Source organism: Hevea brasiliensis, chromosome 2 (genome assembly GCF_030052815.1).
Source record: "Hevea brasiliensis isolate MT/VB/25A 57/8 chromosome 2, ASM3005281v1, whole genome shotgun sequence".
NCBI classification, from domain to species: domain Eukaryota; kingdom Viridiplantae; phylum Streptophyta; class Magnoliopsida; order Malpighiales; family Euphorbiaceae; genus Hevea; species Hevea brasiliensis.
The window spans coordinates 72,925,861-72,937,900 of record NC_079494.1 but is presented as its reverse complement, the minus strand read 5'-3'; the positions used below and the strand labels follow the sequence as shown (position 1 = coordinate 72,937,900).

Genomic DNA, 12,040 nt, shown 5'->3' with positions numbered 1-12,040 from the left:
AAATCCCTTTCATAATAATAATAATAATAATAATAATAATAATAATAATAATAATAATAAAGCTTTAATCTGGAAAAAGTTGGAGTTGATTATATAATCTTTTTTTTTTTTCTTATTCAACTTTATTTGAAACTAATTCTACATTGATATCTAAAAATAATAAATCTTTTGACTCTTCAGGTCATTTTAGGCATCCTCATTTCTCTTCTCACTTCTTTCACCATTAACTTATCATACTTTAGTACAAAGACATTCAATACTCTACATTGGACATAACCAAAATATCTTAATTGACCCTATCTCATACCTAATATACATTACATGCACTATCTAACGAATGAGGTCATTCCTAATTTTATCTATTATTGTAATTCATATATTTATCTTAATATCCACATTTCTGCAACACTCATCTTATAGATATATTGTAACTTAGATGCTTAAGATTTACTTATATACAACATAGCTAGCCTAATAATATTTTTATAAAACTCAACTTTCTTATCAAGAATCTTATTGTTGCACAGCACATCCATCAATCCTTTATTTCATCCATCTTGTTTTAACCCTATAAGTTACATTCTCATATATTACTCTATTATTTTGGATGATAGAATCTAAATACTTGAATTGATTACATTTTGGCACCAAAAATTCTATATCCAATAGAACCTCCCCTCCTTTCCTTCTACGAGAGCTAAACTCGCAATGCATATATTTCATGTTACATCTACTGAACCTAAAACCTTTACTTTCAAGAGTCCTTGTCCATAACTCTTAGTTAACTCCTTCACTAGTTTCGTCTACTAAGGCAATATCATCTGCGAATAATATATACCATGGGACATCATCTTGAATATGACTAGTTACTTACTAATAACTAAGGCAAACATGTATAGACTTAAAGTTAATCGCTAATATAAATCCAATATTATGAGAAACTCATTTATATCCCCTCATACTATTCCCAACTTGTAATTGCCTCTCATACATTTTCTTAATGATATTTATATATTTAACATTAACTCATTTCTTCTTTAGCACCACCAAAGAACTTTCCTTAGTACTTTATCATATGTCTTTTTCTAGATCATGAATATAATGAGGAGATCCCTTTTCCTCTCCCTATAAATTTCCATTATTTTTCTTAGCAGAGAGATAGGTTCTATTATGAATCTCAAGGCATAAAGCCAAACCGATTCTCTAATACTATAGTAGTTTCCTTACACTTTGTTTGGGAGGAGGTAAAATAGCATAAGGTTTTTCAAAGTAAGATTTTTCATGGTTTTTAAACTTTCATAATTTTTTAATGTTTGGGAGGTAAAGTTTTTTAAGGTATTTAGAGGTTTTAAAGAGAAAACCGTATTAACCCACCAAATTGGTGGGATGGAAAATAGAGCTTTTTTTAGATTTTTAAAAGCCTCCAAAAATCTTACTCTGTAAAACCTTTTACTCTCCCAAAAGCACATTCAAAATTTTCAAACCTTGAAAAGCCTTCCATTACTTAAAAAAAAATTCCTCCCAAATAATGGCTTAAGACATTTAATCATTATTTCCCATAGCTTCATTATGTGATTCATCAATTTAAATTCCCGTTAGTTTATTCAACTTTGGATACCTCCTTTATTCTTAAGATAATAAACAAAGTGTTCTTCCCCCACTCATTTGGCATCTTTTTAGATTTCATTATGCCATTGAATAGCTTTTTAAGCAAGCTACTCCAACCTCCTTAATGCACTTCCATACTTCTATTAAGATATTATCTAGGTCGTAAGCTGTCCCCATTTTCATATTCCTCATTGTCTCTTTAACTTCAACAAACCTGGTTCTATGAGTGTATTTAGAGTTTTTATTTATGACAGGAACATTAAGGTTTATAAAGTCATTTTCATGACTCACATTAAATCGTTGATCAAAGAAACATCTTTATCTCTTTTTGTGTTAGTAGTATGCCCTAAAACAATGCCTTAGTGTTATGTGTTGTAAACATTCATTCTCATTTAATGGCAAACATTCTTTTCATTTATATTCGAATGGTTTGAATTTCATTGAAAAGTCCTCTAATATCTTAGTAGATGTTCTATTCTTAAATTGTTAAGAATGTGAGTGACAGAACATTCTAGTACAATATATTATAATTTTAGTTCACAGTCAAGGATACTGCATTGGGCATGATTTATCCAAATTGATTGTCATTTATGTTTGTGTCCATGGATTAGTATAGGATACTAATAGGTTGGAATGGTGAGTCTCATGTCATATAACAAAAATGGTGGGCACTTATATGATAAGTAGGCCGAACTAGTGACATAAGATGACTTGTACATGAAGTTTACTCTTGTCAATACAAAGTCATCTAGATCATAATAGTGCATATAATCCCTTTACCTGAAATAACACAATTATCTTGTATATAGGTGGTTTGAGTTTGATACTGCTTTCATACTTGTACTATGTATGGGTTTATGAGCATGTGTTGGCTCTGACTAGTTATATATGGAGATAAGTGTTAGTTAAGATGGGATCCGTTACCTGATACACTTGAATTGTAGAGATATTTTTAAACACAATTGCATTCTATTTCATAGCATTTAGGCAAGTATTTTCATGCATAATAGTTGATTTCATTAGTTTTTGTAATTCCTATTGTAAAGCCCTTAATTCCATATTTTCTGCATCATTTCAGGTATTTTGGTGAAGCCCCAGATGTATAGGAGCGCAAAGGAAAGCTTGGAAGAGTCAAGAGACAGAGAATTGTTGCTGATACAAAGTACACAGGTCGTGTAAACCAAGCCCCAGACCCGTATAACTCTCTACCAGAAGAAAGCCAAGAGAATCGATGAGAAACACAAGTACACGAGTCGTGTAAGTAGGCCCGTGTAATCTACAGGGACCCGTGTAAGTCTCTGCGGGGCACAAGCTTGAAGAACCTTATGGGAACAATAGTACACGACCCGTGTAATCAAGGCCGTGTAGTTTGGCACAGACCCGTGTAACTCTCTATGCCAATGCAAGATTTTGCAGTTCTACTCCAGCAAGTTACAAGGCCCTACATGTCGGGACCGTGTAGTGACACACGGGCCGTGTACTATGCAGTAGCCAGTTTTTAACTCGAATTTTTGCTCTTGTTTCCTGATTCAAACGAGACTCCTAAAGCCTTTTGGACTCACAAATGACCTAACCCTAGAGCAACCAATATAAATAGGAAAGAAAACATCAGAAAGAGGGTCGTCGTCGGGAATGCTGTTGAAGGCTGCTGCTGTCGGGCTCTACATCAGGACCAAAAGAGGTTTTCCAACTGAAGCTCCACAAGATCAAAGCTGCAACTCTCTTCGGTTCCTTCTTTTCATCTCCCTAGACAGATTTTTATTGTTTTATTTCTTTTACATGATTTTCTTTTTACTGTCTTTACCTTTTAACATGATGTTTGCTGAACTCACCATGAGTGAGTAGTTTTCTTATTCTGGATTTGGGAGAGTAGCGCTTGTAATTATTATTATGGATGAACACTAAGTTTTATTTATTGGATTTGAGATTCATTTCTTGATTTAATTTCTTGTGATCTTAATGCATGCTATGTGCCGATACCCACTTAGCCATGATTGTAGATGTTAATTGAATGACTGAAAGGTGAAAATTAACATCAGAATATCAAGATCTTGAACCTAGGAATTCTAACCTAGACATAGGCTGATACCTTCGTAGAACCTAAAATTGATCAAAAGTCTTAAAGGATTTTAATTAATTTGATCATCACGAAAGTAGGATTTGAGTTAATTAAAATACACCCTAGATGCCTTGAGAGAGGATTTAGGATAACTTAGGGCTAATTTCCATCAAGGCAAATAATCCTCAGTCCAGTAAATAAAACGAGGTAACATCCCTAGTAAGATTCAAGTGTGAAATCTTAATTCCAGAATTGTTTCAAAATAAATCATTTTGTTTTAAGATTACCATTCTAGTGTTTAAAGTTAACAAATTTCATTTCCTAAATATTCGATAGCCTAGACAGTCAAAATTATTGTGTAGATTGGTACTTGCTAAACAAAATCCTCGTGAGAACGATACTCTACGTATCACTTTATTACTTGTTAGCGATTCGTACACTTACGGTGGTTGTAAAATCGGCAAACAAGTTTTTAGCACCGTTACCCGGGGATTTTTTTTTGTTTTAGTAATATCAAGTGATAGGCAATTTGGCTTATTTAGGCAAATATATTTATTATATAATTTTATTTTACTAGTTGTATTTTTCTTCTTTTCTCTCAGGTGCTCAATCTGGTATATGACCATAACAATACCAGAAGAAGAAATTTTAGACTGTGATCCGGAGATAGACAGAACTCTGAAAGCCATCAGGAGAGAAAGGAAATATCAAGAGCACGGTCAAAGAGATCCTGAAATTTCAACCATGGCCGATAACAATGACAGACCAAGACTCTTGAGAGATTACAGAGCTCCATCTGTTCAAGGAGTTTAGCCCAGTGTCACTAGACCCACAGTGAAAGCCAACAACTTTGAATTAAAACCAGTATGGCTCTAAATGATTCAACAAACCCAGTTTGCAGGTTCACCAACAGAAGACCCACATTATCACCTCCAGTGCTTTCTTGCCCTATGTGACACATTCAAAATGAATGGAGTGTTTGATCAAGCAATAAGACTCAGAGCATTCCCATTCTCCCTTCGGGACAGAGCAAGTAAGTGGTTACTTTCTCAACTAGCTGAAACGTTCATAATTTGGGAAAACCTATCTCAAGCTTTTCTAACGAAGTATTTTCCACCTACAAAGACTGCAAAACTGAGGCTTGAGCTCAACACCTTTAGACAAAAGGAAGGAGAATCACTCTATGATGCATGGGAAAGATATAAAGACCTGCAGAGGGAATGTCCACACTATGGTATAGAAGATTGGCTATTAGTGCAAAATTTCTATAATGGATTACTACTCTCTACAAAGAGCACAGTTGATTCAACTGCAGAGGGTGATCTAATGGAGAAAATAGTGCCACAAGCACTTGAACTTCTAGAAAGGGTTGCATACCATAATTATGAGTGGTCAAATGAAAGAGGAAATGATGCAAGGAAAACTGCAAGGGTAATGGAAGTAGATGCCCTAAGCATGATAAATGCTCAGTTTGATCAGCTCACAAGGAAACTCGAAAGAATGCAAGCCAACACAATTGATACAAATAGTCAACATAAAGACAGCTATGGAGGAGGATACATGAATTCAGAATACAGCAATTTCAATGAACCCTCCTCAGAACAGATGAACTATGTGAATAATAGAGAAAACTTCAACCAGAGGCAGCCCAATAATCCATATTCAAATACTTATAACTCTGGATGGAGGAACCACCCAAATTTCTCATGGTCCAATCAGCAGAACTAGCCAATAAACAAGCAACAGGGGTACAAACCACCAGCACCCCCCTGGATTTCAGAACAGAGGTCAAAACTTTGCACAATCATCACTGCCTCTCCAACCTCAACAACCTGAACTGAAAATGACTATGGAAACCAAGATGGAAGGATTCCTAGCAACTCAACAACAATAAACTGAATTGATTAAATAGCTAACTTCCAGAATAGACCAACTTGCTACTCATAACGAGATGCTAGAGAATCAAATCGCTCAGCAAGCAAGTTCCTCAAGTAAGGTTGCTAGCAAACTACCTAGCCAACTAGAAATGAACCCAAGGGAGCATTGTAAAGCAGTTACAATGAGGAGTGGGAGAACTCTAGTACAACCAGATGTAGAACCAATAGGGGAAACCATAGAAAAATTTGAAGACCAAGCAGAGAACAAGGAGGAAGAAGCTAAGAAAGATCAGGAAGAGAAAGTAAGGAAGACAAAGAAATTACCAGAGCCATACCAACCTCCCCTACCTTTTCCTCAGAGATTTCAGAAAGCCAAATTGGACAAGCAGTTTGGGAAGTTTTTGGAAGTTTTATAGAAACTTTACATCAACATCCCCTTCACTGAAGCACTTTCTCAGATGCCATCCTATGCAAAATTTCTTAAGGAAATTCTCTCAAAGAAAAGAAAGCTAGAAGACTATGGAACAGTAGCTCTAACAGAGGAATGCAGTGCCATACTGCAGAACAAATTACCTCCAAAGTTGAAAGATCCAGGAACCTTCTCCATACCTTGCCTCATTGGTAACAAGAAAATAGACAAGGCCCTCTGTGATCTTGGGGCAAGTGTCAGTTTAATGCCTTTATCTGTAACATCCTCCCGGTAGCAATTCCGCACAGTCTACTGTTCCGGTGACCAGTGTCAGTCCGGACAGCTAGAACTTCTGAAAAAAAAATATTTAAACTAAAGTGAAGAACCATAATTAACTCAAATATTAATAAGAAAAATTTAGTAAAAATTTTAGAAATAAAATACAACCAAGTTAAATGAGCCGATGCCCAAGCGAAGGGTAACCAGAGGGAAGTTGCGGTTCTCGCAACGAGGAGCCCTAGACCCGGGGGAAAAATTTTAAAATAATTTTTGGGACTCCAGAGAAGGGTTATTGAGGTTCCTATGGCATTAGAATGCCAAGAAAATACCTAGAAAAATTTTTCAATCGGTACAAACAATTTTGACCCGTTAAGCCAAACGGAGGGCATTTTGGTCATTTCGCCTTCAGAGGTGATTTTTGGCCGACTTGTCCAGTTAAGTAAATAATTATTATGACATAAAATATGAATTAATATTGATAAAAAATTAATTAAAAGTGAGTAGAGAAGAAGAGAAAAGAAAATACAATAAAATGCCAATTATGACATATTATGAGGTCATTTAAAATTGTCCACCAATCACAATTAAGTAACCATCAAATTAACTAATAAAAAGAGTCAAAAGAGACCAAAGAATTAAAAAGCAAACAGCAGCCCTTCTTCTCCTTCAAAAACGTTTTTCACCTCCTCCCTCACTCCTCCATTAATAAACTTTCTAAAGCTTCAATTTCCATGCTTTCCTCACCCCAAAACCCTAAGTCTCTTCACTAAAAACTTGTCTCTACCTCTTGGGAAGTGTTTGGCAGCCTAGAAAGGGAAAGAAAGTGAAGATTAACTTGGGAAAATTCTGCCCTACAAGAGGTTAGTGCACCTATCTATTTAAAGCTCTTTATTTCTATGCTAAGGGACTTAAAATAAGTAAGGAATTGTAACTAAAATGAAAAAAATTATGTGTATGCATGCCATGCATTTTGGCAGCCCTATTGAAGGAATAGAAATGGAGTGTTTGATGGACTTAGAGTGAACTAGAGCTTAGGTTTAAAGTGTATACATATATATATATATAGAGAATGAAAGAGTAAATTAGGGAAATTGTGAAAACTTTGAAATTTAGCTAGGGTTTAGGAATGAAAATTTGACTTGGCTTATGAAATGGTTAAAGAACATTCTAATGGTCAATTAGTGACCATTTGAGGTATGTTGACCATAAATTGGACTGAAAAATGGCATGGCATGATGGAATGGTAGGTCACTAAAGACAATGACATGGTGGCTGAGATTTCAGTCCAATTGGACTGTCATAACTTTGGCTGTGTAGGTTCAATTGGTGTTTGGCCAATTGGAAATGAAACTAGGCTTATAATGGCACATTTTTGCTGAAGAAACCATGCCCAAAAGACCAAAGCAAGAGGACCAAAAGTTGGCCCCAATCCGGATACCACAAAACAGCCCCAGAGAATGACCAAATGAACAGTAACCCATAACTCACTGTAGAATGGTCAAATTGACCTGAAATTTTTACAGTAACAAGATATGATATAGAAAAACAACTTTCATGAAGAACATCACCCCAAATTATGCCATTAACCCATTCAAATTATTGAACAAAGTTGAGTTATCAAACCTGCAACTCTGCAGATTTACATTTGAACAGTAATGTTTGGATGGCTATAACTCTCTCTAGAAAACTCGGACTTAGGCGATTCTTGAACCAATGGAAACCTAAGGCATGGTAGAACATTTCATATGAAGAAAGTTAGACTAAATTATGAACTTAACTTGGTCAAATTACTGACCAAAGTTGGACCAAAATCTGCCAAAACCCAAAATTTCAGTAGGAGCGATGCAGTGAACAGTAAACTTATTTTGGCCATAACTTGAGCTACAAAACTCCAAATGGAGTGATTCAAAAAAAGAAATTCAACTAGACAAAATAAGGAACAACTTTCATGTTTACCATTTCCTCAAATTCCCATTATAACAGTGCTTAATGGAATAGTAAAGTTAAGCTTCAAAAACTGAAAATTTTGTTTCCCTTGGTTTAAGCCTAGAAATGGTAATGGTGATCACTTCCAACAAGTTTTAAATGAAAAATGTGGTATGTTTGAAGTGCCAAAGCCAATGTACCTATTTTCTATGCAAAAGTCAACTTTTTGTTTGACTAATGAAGTGAATAGTGACACCAAAATTTGAAATTCAAAAATGTGAAACTTAAAAATGCAAAATGCCCTAGTAGGCCTAATGTGATTGGTTTGGATAGTTTGGCATGCCAATAGGGTATTGTTTTAGCAGTACTGTGAAAGGCTTTATGCCTGTATTCATGGCTTTATGCCCGTATTCATGGCTTTTATGCCCGTATTCATGGCTTTTATACTCGATTATGTGATATCATGGCTTTTTAGCCATACTGACTGCATACATGGTTGACGTTCTGCGTCCCATGGTATGACGGCCCGAGGCACTGCGGTGTCCAGTGCCAACGACCCGTTATCCAGTCCAGTCGTCCAGTATAGGTTACTTGGGCATGGAAAAGTATAACTGTGATTGAACTGATTATTAAAGAAAATACGAAAATTAAGTATCAGGAATGATTACAAAAATACAAAGAAGCTCAAGATCATGAAGAAAATAATTAACGAAATGCATGAAGAAGTTAATATCATAAAACATGATTAGCCCTCGACTAAACAATAAGTTAGTAATTATTCATCTCTTATGAACACAATAGCAAGGAAATTATTATTTTTATTTGCATATTATATTTTCTTGTATTATTGGCACCACTAAGCTTTATGCTTAGCGCGTCGCTTTTGCAACACGTAGGTACTGAAGATTTGGACAGAGGGCCCAGTAGACCACAGATTCGGTAAGGCAGTTCACAGTTCTGCATAGCGTCCGTGTCACCTCACAGACTACAGTGCATTGGTAGGACACTAGGTCCCATTTTGTATTTTGAGATTTTTGTAAATTTGGTAATTAAACTCTTATTTTATCATATGTATTTGAACAAATGTAATATAATTTTGTATTAATGTAAGTACTTGTAAATTGTGATTATAAATCACATGTGAGAATTTATTTATGATTTTTGTCTAATGATGATGTGAAATGAATGAATGACAAATAGAGGAATTGTTAAGAAAATTGTGTTTGTGAAAGGAAAAGTGAATACATAACTGTGACTTGTACATGATTATCACATGAGATGAATGATTGAGAAATGAATGGTGAAAAATGTTGAGATTTTGATATTGAAGTTTGAGAGTGATGAGATGATTGAATATGATCATAGGAAGTGTTTTTCACAGGTTCCGAAGAACTGTTTTCTCTATTTTTAGCCGGTACTCTGCCGGATTTTCTATAAAATTCTCGGAACCTCAAATAAATTATAATTTCGATAAATGGCTTAAATAAATTATATTTCACAAGTTATATTCAAAACTACGATAAAAATGAATTAAGATAAAATAGAGTGCTCGGCACACTGAGTGGCATAACTTGCTCGGCTACACTGTAGTCGGGTAAGGGGTGTCACATTATCAATATGCAAAAAGCTAGAGATCGGGGAACTGAAACCCACAACAATCTCATTGCAATTGGCTAATCGATCTATTAAATATCCTGTAGGAATACTTGAGAACATTCCTATCAAAGTGGGCAAATTCTTCATTCCAGTAGACTTTGTTGTCCTTGAGATGGAAGATGTTTAAATTACTATCATCTTGGGAAGACCATTCTTGGCAACTGCCGGAGTTATCACATACATCAAAAATGGGCAACTAACTCTCAAGGTAGGAGAAGAAAAAGTGGAGTTCAACTTGTTTGACACGATGAAACACAAATTTGAACCTGATGAATGCTTCAAAGTTGACACAATTGACGAACAAGTTGAAAAGGAATTTCATAAGACCCATCCTAAAGATCCTCTTGAAGCATGTATTGTACACAGCCACACAGTGGATGATGAAAATACAGAAATAGCAGCCTGTGCACAATAGTTAGCAGCTCATCCACCCTTACCCTTAGCTAAAGCTTCCGAGATGGAGAAGTTGAAGGAGGAACAAACCATAGGTAAGCTCCAGGAAAACGCCAAACAGGTAGAGCTTAAACCTCTCCCATCCTCACTAAGGTACTCATTTCTGGATTCAAAATCTAAATATCCTGTTATAATCAATGCTAGCCTGTCTAAGTTGGAAGAGGAAAAATTATTAAGAGAACTTAGGATCTATAACAAAGCCATAGGGTATAAAATAGAAGACCTGAAGGGAATCAACCCTTTAATTTGCATGCATAGGATACCCATGGAAGAAAACAGTAAACCCACAATCGAACACCAAAGAAGACTTAACCTAAACATGAAAGAAGTAGTCAAGAAAGAAATCTTAAAACTATTAGATGCAGGTATCATATACCCAATCTCTGATAGTAAATGGGTTAGTCCAGTACATGTAGTTCCTAAGAAAGGTGGGACGACCGTTATCCAAAATGCAAATAATGAATTGATCCCTACTAGAGTAGTCACTGTTGGCGGATGTGCATAAACTATAAGAAATTGAACAGTGCTACCAGAAAAGACCATTTTCCTCTCCCCTTCGTTGACCAAATTTTAGAAAGATCAGCGAAGCACTCTTGTTTCTATTATCTAGATGGGTATTCGGGATTCTTTCAAATCGCTATTCACCCAGAAGACTAAGAAAAAACAACATTCACTTGTCCCTATGGAACATTTGCATATAGGAGAATGCCTTTTGGTCTTTGTAATGCCCCTGCTACCTTTCAAAGATGCATGATGGCTACCTTTTCTGATTATATTGAAGATATCATGGAAGTTTTTATGGATGATTTTTCTGTCTATGGAACTACTTTTAATGATTGCCTAGCTAATTTATCTAGGGTGTTGCAAAGATGTGAAGAATCAAACCTGATCCTAAATTGGGAAAAATGCTACTTCATGGTAAAGGAAGGCATAGTTCTGGGACATTTGATATCAGAAAGAGGAATTGAAATTGATAAGGCAAAAATTGAGATCGTTGAAAATATGCTACCACCAACATCAGTCAAGGGAGTTCGAAGCTTTTGGGACATGCAGGATTCTATAGAAGATTCATCAAGGACTTTTCCAAAATAGCTAAGCCATTTACTAACTTGTTAAGTCAAGATGTTCCCTTTGATTTTGATGAAAATTGCCTTGTCTCCTTTAACAGGATCCAAGAAGCCCTGACATCAGCACCAATAATGCAGCCACCAAATTGGGAGCTACCATTCGAGGTGATGTGCGACGCGAGTGGCTATGCAGTTGGAGCAGTGCTCGGGCAAAGAAAGGATAAAAAGCTCCATGCTATTTATTATGCTAGCAAGACATTAGATAATGCGCAAATCAATTATGCGACCACAGAGAAGAAATTCCTAGCAGTGGTGTTTGTAATGGACAAGTTCAGATCTTACCTCATTGGGTCAAAAGTCATCTTATTTACAGATCATGCTGCAATCCAGTACCTTTTGAACAAGAAGGAAGAAAAACCAAGGCTGATTCAATGGATCCTACTCCTGCAAGAATTTGGCCTTAAAATCAATGACAAAAAAGGATCCGAAAATGTAGTAGCTAACCATCTTTCCAGACTAAAATTGGAGTACACAGAGGACTTCGAAGATTTGCCAATTGATGATTCATTTCCTGATGAACAATTACTTACATTCTCCAAGGCTCCATGGTACGCTGACTTTGTTAATTTTCTTATATGCAGGGTACTGCCTCCAAACATGACTTATAAGCAAAGGAAGAAATTTCTACATTATGTGAGATATTACT

At 35.7% G+C, this 12,040-nt stretch overlaps 1 non-coding gene across 1 annotated transcript; it reads right to left on the bottom strand.

Annotated features, from left to right (window-relative positions):
• Window positions 1-4,798: 4,798 nt before the first annotated feature.
• Window positions 4,799-4,905, bottom strand: LOC131178193 (small nucleolar RNA R71). The gene has a single exon (XR_009147325.1). It is a non-coding gene; the product is annotated as a small nucleolar RNA R71 (small nucleolar RNA).
• Between the last annotated feature and the right edge of the window lie 7,135 nt (window positions 4,906-12,040).